Source organism: Calidris pugnax, unplaced genomic scaffold (genome assembly GCF_001431845.1).
Source record: "Calidris pugnax isolate Ruff unplaced genomic scaffold, ASM143184v1 scaffold219, whole genome shotgun sequence".
NCBI lineage: Eukaryota > Metazoa > Chordata > Aves > Charadriiformes > Scolopacidae > Calidris > Calidris pugnax.
This window is the reverse complement of record NW_015094507.1, coordinates 7,297,892-7,313,896: the sequence shown is the minus strand read 5'-3', so window position 1 is coordinate 7,313,896 and position 16,005 is coordinate 7,297,892. Positions and strand designations below refer to the sequence as shown.

Genomic DNA, 16,005 nt, shown 5'->3' with positions numbered 1-16,005 from the left:
GGTGAGCCCACATGGAGAGTGATGGGTGCAGAGGTGACCAGCCAGCTTCAAATCATCCGTGAAAAACTGCTAGCAGAGATCTCTCTGCTACTTTTACTTGTTTCAACAGCAGGACGCTGTGGTTCTGGAGACCCTCTGTTTGGAGATGTCACTCAGAGGTGAGGCTTTTCTGGCTCCTGTCTGAGGCAAGGAGCCCCATGAGCAATGCCAGGGAATGAAGCAGGACCACAGGGAAGGTGAGGGCCCTGTGGGGCTCATCTCAATGCTACCAGCACTGGCAGAGCCCAGGGAGGCTTCGGGCGGGATGGATGAGTCTGGGATTCACTGCTTTTGACCACGCTATGCCTCTGTGAAAGTGTGCTTCTGGTGCACAGAGAGCCAAACATGGGCAGCGGGCAAACGCTGCATGGGAGATGCCACAAGGGAAATCCCAGCTCGAGAGAAAGGGCAGAGAGAGACGCCAACCATCCAAATGGGGAAGAGTGAGCCGTTAAAGCAGGCTGTTTAAAAGGTGCAAGTGCTGGAACATACATTTATTCACCTCAAAACAGTTCAGTGACATGCAGGCTTTACTATCTAAAGAAGAATCTCAGCAGCCTCTTTGTTGGCTTGCAAACTTGCCTCCCTGTGAAACTCCGTCACCTCCTCCCTCTCCCCTCTCAGCTCTGTTTCTCCACTTATTTTTTTCCCCATGTGTTTTCACAGGAAAAAATAGAAAAGAAAATGAAAGAATGAAAGACAAAAAGCCATGGCAAATGTGAAATCTGGGAGAGCGGCGGGGAGAAACATTCAGCTGAGCAGGGGAAAAAATTTTCGCTGAAATCTGGAAAGATTTCACATAACAAATTTACGAGTGCTGAGAAGACAGCCCTACACACTTCATTTACACATTGATGAAGAAAAAGTTAAAATGACAAATTGGGTGCAAAAATAAAACTGTTCAAGGTATTAATTCTAAAAAAAAGTGAATAAACCAGGAGATGGTAAATATATGTACTGCTGGTTTCAGAAAAATAATGGTTTGGGGTTTTCTTTTTACTAGAAATGATATAAATAGAAACCCAGTGAATTATTAGTTTCTTGATTTTTGTTTAGGTTTTGCTCCCTTTTTTTGCTGGCAACAGCAGCACACAGGGAAGGAGAATTTGATGCAAAGTGAATGACTGACAAAAAGGGCTTGTTCTTTCACTTGCCCTCTCCCACTCTGTCACAGTGTCTAGACAATCCGAGTATAAAGACTGCTTGATTGTAGCCTCTTGTAAAATGTGACAGAGGGTGTTACATGCACGCATCTTTTCAAGGCAAGCCCCTGAAAGTTGTCTGTTCCTGGCTCAAAGAAACCAGCATCATGGGGAGTTGGCTAAATGTGAGAGAATACATGTGTGCATGTACATGCTTAAAGTGATTTCAGCTAACTCAGGGGTTTCATAGACAATAAATATAACTTCCATTCAACATTGGCCTTTGTGTCAATGAATGGATTCCAAAAACTAATCTCCTTCAGTATCACAGAGCAGGCTTTTAATATCCCAAATTCTCATCTCCCTGCATGTCAGCATTTGGAGCTGTGGAAGGCTGGAGTTATTCAGCCAGCTCTGAGATCACCAAACAAAATCTGGAGCTGTTTTACACTAAACTCTCTAGAGACAAGTACACAACGTTGTTCATCCAACATGCTGTGCAACTTACAGTAAAGGAACAAGATTTCATTCCAGTTCCATTAAGAAAGGCAGCATTTCTCAGATGTGTGAGTTATGGGTCACGCAGCATTATCATTATTTGACAATGGTATTGTTAAAAGGTATGTTACTAGCCTAATTAAAATTAACTTTTCTGATGCAAGCAAGTTATATTTGTTTATTTTAGACTTGTGTTTTTATGGGCAATATAAAATGTGTTTTCATGAAAACGTAAAACATTTACATGGTTTTTGAAACTTCCTTAGAGACAAATGAAAATAACCATTATGTTATTGTCTCCTTTCTTGTCCTTGCTATATTTCTTAGACTCCAACATTTACGTTGCAATCCAACATCAGCCTAACCAGAATAGTAGTTTCCTCCCACATGGTGGAAACACTATTCGACAAAGATATAAAATTAATTATATCATTATTAATTATTTATATAGTCATAGCACATTAATTACTTTCAGTTAGGAAACAGATGAAGGGCAAGCAGACGTTGTTAACACTATTATTATTATTGTAAATCACTCTCCTTCAGTTTTTCTGATGGTTCTCAATACAAAATGGAAACAGAGACAGAAACAGCCACCAAAGCCAGACATCCACTCCAGTAACATAAACAAAAGCAGTCCTCTGTTAGCTAATCAAAGCCTAGGAAAAGTCCAGGAGTACCAGGAAAAATCAATTTTTCATACTTCTATTTTAAAAGTAAAAGCTCCAACATGTGATATTTGAAAAGCAAAAATTATAGAAAAGCCTTTGCTTAGTCTACCTTCTGCAGTTGTAAGCCATCAGGAAAAGATGGATGGGAGGAAAACTGGTGTAAATTCGCCCCTTCAGAGCATCAGAGGTTTTTCCATAAGATTTTGCAACTTTGCAACTGAAACTCTGAGTTACTGTACCTCTTCAGAACCTGCTTTTTGGAGTGTTGTAGGAGAAAATGTAATAGGGGTCCTTAAAATGTTTGAGGGAGGTGTACAGGGGATGCAGGGAAACACCTGTCTATTCTGCGCCCTCCTCGCCACCCCACGGCCTCTGTCCTCCAACCCCTTGCCTAGGAAAGGAGACCACCACGGGAGAGGGCTCCAACCTGCTGAAGAGACGTGGAACAGATTCAGACCCAGCAGGGAGCATTCTCCTTCCTCTTGGTTTTCTCTGGCATGAAATTTGACGGTACATTTCAGGAGAACTTCCTTCAGTGAAAGACACGAAAGGGAAATGCTGGATGACTGGTAACTGTCAACTGTCTTTTTCTGCCTGAATCTTACAAATCTTGTCTGGAGAGCACCAGCAGAAAAACTGAGTTAAGAAAAGTTATGTTTAAAGGGAATCAGAACAACAAAATCCTTGGCTTTTATTCAGTCTCTGTGGTGAACACGCTTGTTAATCAAACCAAGGTCCGTATCCAGCATGGCTGTGAAAAATAATATTCTCTAAGGCATATCTTCTTGGTGTTTTATGTTTTGCTGAAAGCACCACAGAAGTATCACTCTATGACATCAAATAAGACAAATTTCATGAGCGACAGTAGGATTTAATATTCAAAATGCTGTATTCTGAGTTACCATGAAGATACAAGAAGGACAGAAAAGGCTTCCCAAGAATGAGAACTACAAGAATTTTTAAAAGAGACTTTAGTTTTCTGTGGAATGCCTCCTGCAGGCTGGATAAGGGGAATAATTGCAGAAATTTACCCTGCAGTTGAAATGTCTTACTTTCCATGCCACCATTAGTAGCTCCCTAGAGAGAAACTGATGGAGTATGTATTTTGAAACACAAGCCTGAGACACATTAAACCTCCCAATTTTCAGAAAAAGCCTTGCTTACCCACTTTGACTATTGCAAGTCATTAGGAAGGCATTCCAAGTTGGGCAACAAATAGGCACTTAAAACTAGTCCTATGTAGGTCAGTAATTCTCATGCTGTCTGCTTGTTGACCTCTCTTTGACTTACAACTATGCTGATGGGAGCATTTTGAATTTCCAGAATTAATTCTGTGTCAGTTTCAAGCCAACTCAAATTAAACAGATGGAATAAAATAGCAACACTTGTTGCCTTATTTTTTTTAAAATCTGTTAACTCTGGGACCTTTTAGAGGACTGCCTTCACTCCAGCTTGACCAGTGATTCTATGATTGTTAGAAATCATAAATCAGGGCAGAAAGACACAATAAATACTTTAAGATAATTGAACTCTTGGGTGTTATTCATTATTTCTCAGGCTTGTGGATTGCGGGTTACTATATATATACATATAATTTTTATATTAATGGCCCGATCTAGAATGTATATAATTCTACTGCAATGTGATAGATCTGGTTCAGCCTTGAAAGAGGCTGGAGACTGGGGATTTGTGTAAAATGCCTTCCAATCTACATGTGCACCACACCTGTCATACTGCATTAAACAATGTAAATCAGAGAAGATGCAGTACTACCACTGGATGTCCTGTGACTATTAAAGATATGCAGAATATCTCACAGACACAATGTGGTACTCCAGAACAAAAGGCCAGATACACCAGGACAAAACTGTATGTATTAGGATCAACGACTGCATTGAAACAACGTTTTCATAAGAAAAAAGAGCACTGAAAAATGCCTGGCCTGCATTAATTTGACTTTTGAAGAGAGTCCTTTAATGCTTCACTCCCGGATTCTGCTTTAGTGGGCTGAGTAGAAAAATCTCACCAGTTTAATTGCTTGTTTGTCTGCAGCAGTCACAAGTCAGGCCACTGCTCAGTGTCAATGGACACCCATGGCCAGAGGAGTAGAAAGAGCAGTCTTAGATGAGCTCCTGCTGCCATTCTGCTCTGGCTCAAAGCAAATGCTTTTTAAAGCGCTGGAGTGCTCTTACTATTGTTTCTTGTCAGCATAAAGTTGCTTTGGAAGTCTTCTACAATGGTGGCAGAAGGGATTTGAGAAGAGGAGCAGCTCCTGCTGCCATGAGAAGAGCAGCTCCTGCAAGGAGCTTTGAAGTGTCATATTCTGCCCTGCTGTTCCTCCCCATTTACTGAGTGACTGGGGGCACGGCCCTGGAAAAAACAGCTTCCTGACACTACAGTCAATGTTTAAGTTGTAACACATGTCTGCAAAGTATAGCACCGTGCTTGCCTTTCCTCTTTTTCCACTTCGGGACCTGACCTAAAAGTCAGTTATAAAAGATGAAGATTTGGGCTTCTTCTTGCCCCTTTAATTTCAGCCAGCCTTGGTGGCCAGGACCACCAAAGGGAAGGTGTATGTTGAAGGATTTCATTGAACTACAACCAGATCCTTGGCTTCTGCCAGAGGTTGTGAGCACAGCTGTCCATGGGACAGGGCAGGTGGCCACTGAATGCCAGGAAGAAAGAGAGATGACTGTCTTAACAAACAGATTCATCATCCTGCTGGTGGGGTACGCTCTCTCTCTCCGGAAAGAGACTTATTACAATCTAGACAATCTATTTATTAACCATATGTCCATAAAATCTATTTATTACATGCTAGAGAGGAGAAAGGAAGCCACTGTTCCAGCTGGGCAGGAAGGACAATAACCATGTCCACTTGCGGTGTTTGTCTGAGGGACAGTTTTGGTGGTGGTACTGACTGGCTGGTGGGGATGTTACCTGGCAAGGCCACAGGAAGCAGCACAATGTGGCTGTTCAATCAGTGTTAATCAAAAGATCCCCAATGCAATGGATGCAAGAGGAGGAGTCAAACCCTCCAAACTGCCCACAAAACGACACGTCGCCACCCTTTCAGTTTTCTGTAGCTTCTTTGCCAGATGAGTCTGTGAATGTCGTGGCCTCATCTTTTTTAAAAACCAGTGAATTCTTTTCCACTGTCTCTGATACATCCCTTTCAGCAAAACCAAATCAGAACGAAATATAAGAAGCAATTAAAACAGCATCTCACCCTGCAATCTCTTAAAGTAACAGCAACTGAGTTACGCCTTGTACTGTCTCAGGACTTGTATTACTTTAAAAAAGATGCCCTAGAAAAACGCAGCACAGGAAGATCAGTTCTGAGGAAAGGTTCTTCTGTGTTTTTTTCTTTTCCCACCAACATCCAAACTTCACTTATAATCTAAAAGAAAGAAGATTACCTATAGCTAACTTGAGAAGGAAAGCCTGCAGGTTTTATGTTCATAAACCAAAGAGCAAATCAGAATAAAAACTGCATTTAAGATATTTTTTTTCTCAAAAGGATTTAAAGGAAGCTTTGAAATTAACAGCTAAAGGCAGCAGCTACACGCAGTAAGCACACTGCTTACTCTACAGTTAAACCCCCAAGTATGGGTCTATCCTTGGTTCTGTGTAACACAAAAGAATACCATGTAAATTCAACAGCATGATTTCAAGCTACATTTGTCCTTCATCAGGCTGCTTGTGGCACCTCTATTCACGAGCAGAGAGAAGTAGGTGGATGGTCTGCATAAGCACTTTGAGCTAATGTGCCTAAATTTTAAAGTGCCTTTTAAGTATATAAATTAGAAAACCCATATCAAGAGAACAACTGCTGCAAATGCCAGAATAGCTTCATCTTGGAAAAAGAAGTGAAACAGTGTCTCCACTGATTTCCTCTTTCTTTTCCCCTGTTAAGAGAACAGAAAGATGATTGCAGGTTGATTCACACTGTTCTGATTTTTTTTTCTTTCAATTCTTATTTTGAGAGTCTACCTGGGATTAATAAGTGTTCATCTGATCCACAGTAAGGGAGCAGCATGGAGCAGAATGCACAATGTGAAGCAGGGAAGGGAAGGAAGGGGGGAGAGGGAGCAGTATAGAAGTTCTGCCTGTTTGCTCTTTTAGAATATATAAGAGGCATAGAGAAAGATTTTCTCTCAAAAAACCCTATTGTTCCCTCCCCACCCCCCTTTGCCTGTGCACAAATGAAACCAACCTCTTCTCCGCCTTGTCTGACTTCTGATCTGTGACTGAAGAACTCAGAGGATGTGACAGCAAGGAAAAGGGAGTGAGCCGAGTCTCAAATCAGGAGATTATTTACTTTGAGACCAGTCCAGACACCGTTCCCTCCCGAAGGGACTCTCTTTTCACCTAGGTTGTTACTGCTAATATTTCAGAAGCGTTACTTAAATTTCTTATTTGTCCAGCTACCTTGGGGAAAAAAACACTCTCCTTCCTAAACAGAAGCAAAAATTTGCCTGTGGCCAGTTCACAAAGAAATCCTTGGTCTTCATACCATCACTGCAGCCAGCTTCAGTTACAACAGCAAAGATGCTTACAGGTAAAGATCCCAGACAAGGTGCCAACCAAATGGTGACAAAGGCCAATGAGTAACCAGGTTGCTGAAGGCACTGACTACATCACTAGCGGGAAGACACAAAGAATGCCTACAGTTACACACAACAAAAAAAGTGCTACTAGTGAGACCTGTTTTCTCAAACCCAGCTGTTTCCACTGTGGTTTCAGTGCATGACAGCTTGCATGAAGGTCCTGGGTCGGGATGGGGTTAGGTTTCTTCACAGCAGCCCCGACCCTGTTGTGCTTTAGATTTGTGACCAAAACGTTGTTGATAGCACACCCAGAGAACCATAGATGTTTTAACTGTTGCTGAGCAGGCCTTGCACAGCATCAAGTCCTTCTTTGTTTCTCACTCTGCCACCACAGCAAGTAGGCTGGGAATGGGCAAGAGGTTGGGAGTGGACACAGCCGGGACAGATGACCCCAACTGATCAAAGGGATATTCCACATTGTATGATGTTGTGCTCAGCAATAAAAGCGTGGGGGTAGTTTTTTTGAAAGTAGCCATTGCTTGGGGACTGGCTGAGCATCAGGAGGTGGTGAGTGAGTGCCTTTGCATCACTTGTTTTCTTTTTATTTCCTTCACTTATTCAACAGTTTTTATCTCAACCCACAAATTCTCTTGCTTTTGCGCTTTCGATTCTCTCCCCATGCTGCTGGGGGACAGTGAGCAAGGGACTGAGTCAGGGCTTAGCTGCTGTCTGGGGTCAACCCACCACAGTGAGTAATACGTAAGTGATGTTCTTGGCCCAGAAAATAACCTCAGAGGCACACAGGTTAAGCCATGTTAACTGGACAGGCAAGAATTGAGATACTGTCTAGAGATTAATTTGTCAGGATTACAAAGATGACATACTACCATCTAGCCTGTTTTTAGCAGAGATTTTGAATTCTAAAAAACTAGAGAGTGGGAGGCTGAGATGACAGTGAAAAACACCCTGGACAAAGGGATGTGGAAGGAGACAGGTCTGAACTTGCATTCCTTCTCACAGAAGAGTGACAGTGTTGATGCATACTGTCCAACCATGAGGCTACTAAGACCAGCAATTCCTAACTCTGTTTTACCAACTACCCTAAAAGCTGCAGCTCCCTGTATTCTACAATCCTGTGCTGTTGCAGGCTACATCTGTGCCACCATGGATGTCTTCTCATAAGTTTATAGTCAGTCTTTCCTTACTTTTAACACAGAGTCCCTAGTGCTAAAGAGCTGGGAAATGCCCCTAGAAACAGAGATAACCTGCACAAACCTGGATGGGGCAATCAGCAGAGCAGGAAATAAATAACAGAAAGGGAATTGAGACAGAATTCACAACAGTGGGAAGGAAAAGAGAAGCTACTATCCCCTTCCTTGGCTTCTGCTGAGGACCAGTGACTCACAACAAAGTCCCTCTGCCTCCAAAGATGGATCAATACTGCTCAGCTCAGAGTGGACCCTGCCCAGTGAGGAACAAAGCCCAGTGAGGTTGCCTACATGCCACTGCTACTTCAGGGAACTCTTGCAGGTAATACCGAAACTGATACACATGGACCTATGTCCTGAAAAGCCTGCTCCTCTCTGTCTCCCTCTCCTTCTGTGTCTTGAAAAGATATCAACTTTGAAAATACCAGCAGCAGCCACAGAAAGAACACAAAACAACAATGCTGGGCAGATGCCTTCTCTCCTCGATGCATTGTCCTCTTTGTCTTTATACAACCTATGGTTGTAGGACTGATGAGTTTTCATTTTTGGTGATTAATCCCACAGCCTGCCTTACAGTTAGGTGGCTGAACTACTTGAATTGGAATGTCACATCCTGGAGGAGAATGAGCCAACAAGAAACATGGGAGAACATCACAGATCCTTCAAGAGACAGGACTTTTGAGTTCAAAAAATGTGTGATGGTGGGGAAAATGAGGTCCTTTCTGTTAAGCCCAGATAAGATGGGGCTTAAAAAGGGATCAGATGCCATCTAAGTGCCATGAAAATGAGATTCTGGTGGGTTAGTAAGTATTTTCCAAAGGAAGCCAGCTAATAGCTAGAGGGCCCTTCCACTTTGGTTAAAATACCTAAGTATCATTAAACATGGTAGTTCTATTTTTAAGCTTAATGTCCAGGTCTGGGTGCAAGTAGAAGAGATAATTTGATTTCACCACAAACCTGAGGCCATTACACATACTGCTCATGGAATAATTTGCAGGGGATGCTCATGTGTAGTGACTCTAAACTACAGGTCCATAACCTGGCCCTTTAGCTTAAAGCTACTGCAATCTCCTCAACACATCTACAGGAGGTCGTACTCGAATCCTTAATGGTCCAAGCAGAAAGTCACATTGAAATAATGGACTAAATGGAAGCTGTGGATATTTAGGTTAGGTGTCAGGGAAGAAAATGCTTTCTATTGGCAAGGACAGCAAAACAACCTGGAACAGATTGCCTAAGATGATGTGAAGGCCAGACAAGTATCTGCCAGGCACGGCACTGTCTCTAGTCAGGAGGATGGGTGAGTCTCTTTTCAGTTCACTTTTCTATTATTCAATGAACGACAAAACCAGCAGATGCAAACACTTTTTAACAGCCCCTCCCCTCAAGCCAGAGGAAGTGAGATTTCTTTATTTCTCTCATTCCTTCTTTCATTCTTTCTTAAGGTTCATAGGCTTAGGAGAGAAAAACTTTAAATCTGGCCTATGAATGAAACTGTAAGGCTCTAAAACCCCACCTGAAGATCCTGTTAGTCACATGGAACAGAATGTGGATGTTTGCCCAAGTGGACATCTGCTCAACCAGGCATGCAGGATTAACTACAATGGTGTTCCTTGACCTGTGATCCAGGGAGCAACCGGGGTCCATAAATCATCAGATGGTTCACAAGCCCATAGCACATACATGCATGACCAAGCAAATACACATGCACTGGACACTGTGCCAGCATTTTGCTGGTGGTGCTTGAGCTCCCCCTCACACTGCCTGCATGCCCTCCCCAGTTTAACTGGTTCTCTGAGAATGAGCAGTTGAAAAGCACTGACCCAAAGTGCCCCTGAGGACAGCTCCAACCATCTTCATCAGGAGAATGAAAAGAGCATTTCGTGATGAAGAGGCAGACAACAGAGGTTTCTCTGTTTCTCTGTATTCAAGACACAAAAGAGAAGTGCAGGACTGGATGGTAATCTGGAGCAGACAGGCAGGGTTTCACTGGAGGTGACCGTTTTGTGATACACCTTGTGGACTACACAACTGTCGACAATTCAGGAGATCTGGAGATTCTGTCTGGAATTCCTTGCTGTTTCCTAGCACAAAAAAGACAAAAAGCTGAAGGCTGCAGAAGTTAAAAACTAGGTGAACAGCACAGGGGACACATATCAGATTCGTGGATCATGTGGTAAAGAGAAAGTGACCTCTCAGTAGGGAACAAATGCACAGTCTGTAATCCAGGATGGCCAGGCGAGTCAGACTAAATAAGCAGTGAAAAGCCTATTGAGCACAAACCTATGATATCAAGCACAACATTAACCAAAGCAGGGACTGTAAGAAGATGGTCGATGGCTTAATGTCCAGGTGGAGTTTGGTGAGACATTATTGCAGCTTTCAGTATTAAAAGGGGATGTGTGGGAAAGATGGGGACAAACTTTTTAGCAGGGACTATTGCGGTTGGACAAAGGGTAATTGGACAAAAGGTTAAGCCAAAAAAATGGCTTTAAACTAAAAGAGGGTAGATTTAGACTAGATATAAGGAAGAAATTTTTTACAATAAGAGTGGTGAAACACTGGAACAGGTTGCCCAGAGAGGTGGTTGATGTCCCAACCCTGGAAAAGTTCAAGGTCAGGTTAGACGGGGCTCTGATCAACCTGATCTAGTTGAAGACTTCCCTGCTCATTGCAGGGGGGTTGGATTAGATGACCTTTCAAAGTGCCTTCCAACCCAAACTATTCTATGATTCTATGAAGATGACTCTTTTCAGTTGCCTATGTACTAACTACAAGCATCTGAAAAAATCTCTGCTTGCAGAATAGCAATGCAAAATAATATTCCAAAAAACTAACAGATAGATTTAGACTATTAGAATATCAAAAGAAATAGTTGTAACCAATTTAAGAAGTCCAAATGGAAGAGAGGAGTTGACAGGCCTTATATGTAACTAATGATGTCTGAGTGGCTGACGCTTGGAAGTAAGTAACCTGGGATATTTATGAATCAAGATACACAACAAGACTGTTAGATAAATACACAACAAGACATTGGAATCACTGCAGAGCACAGGATGATGGGCCTCTTCAACACCCATATACAAGAAGTACTAAAAACCTCTGTGGTATCTCAGGGCCATTCAATCCAAACAACTTGCGCGGCAGACTTTATGTCACTGCACTAAAACAGGCATGGACTTTCCAAAGGCTACAAATGACAAGTTACTAACTACTAATTTAAAGGAAAGATTAGCCTTGCTAACCCTGTGAACTAAAGCTCTTGCCAATTAGCTAAATGAGTCACAAAGCAGGAAGCTACCAGTTGTTTAGGCTGAAATGGACTGACTTTCTGTGCAAACAACTAACATTGTCTGCGATAAAATCCAGACCAGTAAAATTTTATGCAATATATGAACATACCCTCTTTGTATATACATAAATTAAAATCACAGTGCGTGCTTTCTGACAGGCAGCATCACAAAACTACAGTGAATGGAAGTCAAATCAGGCTGAAGACAGAACCTACTGAAAGTTGCTGACATCTGCGAACAGTTTAAGACATTTCCTAAATGAAGCTGGACAAAAATAACATACAACTCAAAGCCCAACAGCTGGGTTTACCAGGGAAGTGAAAAAACATGTAAAGGGTTATATACAAAACCAACACAAGAAGGCTGAAAAGGGAAAATCTAATAACAAGTAAAATGCTAAAATATAGATTACCTAGAGGAAGCAAGAAGATACTAGGAAAATTAAGGCAGATAGACTCAGACATGTAATTTTTTATTTTTCTAAGCGGATTAGAAAAGGTGAATCCTGAGCAATAAAAGTGGTAGAATTGTTCATAACGATATGACAGTGGCAGAAGTTATTCAATAAATATTTCTGATTAGCACACAGGTAAAAGGCTGGATGATCTGTTTATAATGATGATGAAATAACTTCCCACCACAGCAGCCCCAGGAGAGGGGCTGTTAAGCAGCAGATACACAACTCTAGGTGTTTCAGATTAGTTGCTAGGAATAAACTTCTCTCAGAAGGTTTTAGAGAGCTAGCCTTGGAGCTGCTTACTGCTGCATCTAATGCAGTTCTGGGCCCCTGGAGAAGGACCAGGGGCAGGAGAAAGGCTCATGTTGGGCCACTATTTAATAAGGGTAAAAGGTAATTACAGGCCAGTTAGCAGAGTTTCCAGCATTTTGCATAGGATAGAATAATCAATATAGGACTCAATAACATCTTTTTTTTAGAAAAACCTCTATGATTAAAGTCAATCAACTTGGCCTTAAGGAAAACAGATCCTGTCAAACTAATCTGATGTCATTTCATGCAAAAATTACACGTTTACTTGACAAAGGCAGCGTTGTTGACAGTATTACAAGTCTAAGTCATTGGCTTGTTCTGTAGGATGTCTTTATGAATAAAATGAATGCTTTGAAGCCTGCATGGGGTGTGCTCCATCCATACACGGAGAGCAGGACTCCATAGGTGGAAAGCATGGTATGTGGACAGGCAAAAATCTCAAATGCATTTTTTACTGAAGTCACTTCTGAGTCCACAATCATATTAAATGTATTAAAAAGCTGATAAATGAAGGAAATTAAAGTGTAACTGTAAATGGAAAAGTATTAATTAGCAAACAGAAGGGTTTCTATTGGGTTTCCTCAGGTATTGGTAATCATCCCTTTACTATTTAATGGCCTTATCAGTGACCTGGAAAGGTAAGTTATTACAGTTAGATATGAGAGTGGGGACAATAGAAAACAAACAATGGAAGGACAAACCTGACACAGAGTGACTGGGGTCAGTAGAAAGATGGGAAAAAACAGTTTATGTGTTAATATGGCCAAGTGAAGAATCATCTTAATAGAATAAGGCATATAGGCCATACTTACAGGATGAGAGGGAGAGAGAGGACTCTATCCTCCGAAGCAGAGACTGAATATGAGACCGGGGGTCCTGGGAGGCAATCAGCTCGACATGAACTCCCCACGCAAGGCTGTGGCCAAAAGGGCTAATGTGAGCCTCAGCTGTACAAACAAATGAAAATCAAAAGATGAGTAGGTAGGTTACAATGATGCTGTATTTGGCTCTCATTCCTCTGCTGTGTGAATAATGTATCAGGTTCTGCTGCTCCATTTTTCAAATAAAGTGTTGGAAAAATGGAAGGGTGTTCAGGGGAGAGAGATTAAAAAACTGAAAACACTGGGTAGCAGAAGGCTTCGTTATAAACAAAAAGCTTAAAGGGAATTTTTTGGTTTTGTTCACAGTGTAGGAGTATTCATACAGGAATAAATTTGCTACCAGCGGATTCTAATCTAACAAAGGTGAAAAACTCATTGGAACTGGAAATTAATCCAATCCGGATTGTGAACGGGCAATTTTGTTTTGCTTTTTCGGCAATGGGCAATTAACCAGTAGATTAACCAGTAGAGAGATCTACTGCCTGCATAAAACTGGGGCTCAGGTGAGTGGTCACTCCATGTGTTTCCATTAAGAAACACTCGCTCCCCTCTCAGGGTAGTAATCCTGGAAGCCTTCCAGCTCATGGCCTACAAAATGCCTCCAGGTGAATCCCCAACCTTTTGGGGCTGAGGTGTGCCATCTAAGTATGGGTGACACCCAATTGCCCATTTTCTGCAGGATCTGCAAGCAGCCATCTCCGAATTCCCAGCACCTGGCTCCACACAAAACCTCATTGTGCAAAGCTCCTCACACCGAGATGCCAACGAAACACCTTTTAGGAAACTGATGGGAGTTATTACAGATCTGCCACTGAGAGAGTAGCGGCTACTCCTTGTTTCAGCACTTCACCTGCTGCCGGCTACTGGGATCCCTTCCCAGGATCCCCCAGCCACAGAAGGTGACTTCAGACAATTAGGATGAGAGAAGGCATCCTCCATACCTCACAGATATTTCCTCTCCCAACTTCACTCTTTCAGGATGACCTGACGGACCGGCTGCCTCCCTCAGGAAAATAAGGTAGTGCCTTTAAGCTGGGTGAGTGGACGTGATCCCTGCTCCAGCAGGCACTTCCCAGCTCACAAGGGCTATCCACACCTCGTCTCCTTCCCTTTCACCCTGCTGAGGGAATCGGGTGCTGCCAAGAAAGCTTTGTGACTCTGCATCCCAAGGATGGGGTCTGGCAGGTGGGCTCCTAAGGCCCACATGCTCGCTGGGATTCCCTGGCTACTGAATTTGTTTCATCCCACAGCATGCCAATACTTGATTTTGGTGGGTTTTAAGGACGCAGTGCGAGCTTTTGTCTGTGCTGTCTGTCTTAACCTGGGCCTTTGGCCAGAAAGTATTAATCGTGTCAATGTGCAGGAGTGGGGAAGGCTGGGAAGTGTTTGATTTGTGCCAGTTGCTGGCATCAGCTCATTTTAAGCTTCTGGAATGAACCTACTTATGACTGAATGCTACAGTGTAAATTCTGCAAATAGAACAGATAAAATAATCCCAGTTACTTGGTCTCAGCATTTGTTCACATATGCCACTCCAGAGATTTAGAAGGCATTATTTCATACAAACATTTAATTATATTTCATTATGATTCTATAGATATTTTTATGTTCAACAGGTAGGGAAAACAATAATGTGTTTTTCAAACTTTTAGTCACTTTCAGAAAGCGATGCCTGCTAAAACACAGCACACATAGCATAGTAAAATCTCCGTGCTATGTTACAAACAAAAGAAACTTTCCATCTTAAGTGAACTAATGTAGTACAAAACCTATGCAGAGTGAACTAAAGCAAAGAAGATTGTGAAAACTTTAGGGAGGAAAAAGCCCTGTGCAAGTGTGGTGTAAATATAAATACGTAGACATGCATTCATGCACACCACCACCTGCTCTCTGCTATACCTGGTATTCCTATCAACAGATCTCAAGACTCAAAATTGTGATTGGCAACTCTTTACTAAATAAAAGAGCAAAATTTTGGGGAAAGCTGATCAAGAGCGAGGTTTCAGAGCTACTAATAAAAGATGAATCCGTGTTTGTTAAAGTACAGTTCAAATTGTGCATTTTTGCATCTAAATACTTTGTCTTCCTGGATGCATTTTTCTCCCTCTTCCTCTGGCACAATCCCGGCTACATCCTACAGCATTAGGATGTTCTGTTAAGCACATGTGCAACTGTGTTTTTAAGCCTTGTAAAGGTTTGCTTATGTCAAAATGATGTACCATTACAAAGACCACATAAGCTAGACTCCACAAATGTATTTTTACAGATGAAATAACTGTGGCAATCTTCCTAAACATAAATGATAAAAAACACATAGAAGCAACCAATGTTAATAGATGGATTTGAAAAATATTTTTGATATACAAAGAAATAAGTCAGATGCGGGGCTTGTCCTTTTACTCCAGACACAGAGAAAAAGAATTAAATGGGAGAATGTGAGACTAACCACCCCATCTGCCTTTGTAAGTCACCCAGACCAGACGCAGAAATGCTATGGAAGTTAATGCAATGAACCCCAGAAGTGTCACTTTCACAAATCTCAAGAGGCATCATTGACCCGAGGCTGGCTGCAGTTTCTGCCCCAATTCCAGTTTAATGTATTCCAGTTTGACCCTCAAGCGACAGAGCTGCTCGAGAACACGCTAAGAAACAAATGCAGGCAATTGCTTTGACATAATTCTTTTGGACGCAGGCAGATCGAATGTGCTGATGTCAACAGAGACCAGAAAAGAATTTTACCCAACCTCCTTTCCTCGCTGAAGAAAACAATAAGAGAAAACAAAGCACAACCCAAAACGTAGCCACACACATGCCCACCTCAGCAGCAAAACTAATACACGCCATCTAAGGAAGGGAGAACAAAGACAAATGTATCATTTGGATGTACACAAAGCATTTCATTTATAGCTTAAATTCACCTGACTTGTATATACAATTGGCTCTTTGCACATAAC

The 16,005-nt window shown here is 42.0% G+C and overlaps 1 protein-coding gene across 5 annotated transcripts in view; it reads right to left on the bottom strand.

The window, feature by feature from the left end:
- The window catches only part of FYN (FYN proto-oncogene, Src family tyrosine kinase), a 78,136-nt gene that overhangs the window by 41,163 nt on the left and 20,968 nt on the right, over nt 1-16,005 (bottom strand). For 3 of the 5 annotated variants that reach the window (XM_014964650.1, XM_014964653.1, XM_014964654.1), the window contains exon 2: nt 12,983-13,117. The exons of 1 other annotated variant lie outside the window; for it this stretch is intronic. The gene's annotated coding sequence lies outside the window, so the exon portion shown is untranslated. Of the gene's footprint in view, nt 1-9,931; nt 9,950-12,982; nt 13,118-16,005 lie in introns of those variants that run through there. One more of the 5 variants, XM_014964651.1, reaches the window with a different exon arrangement.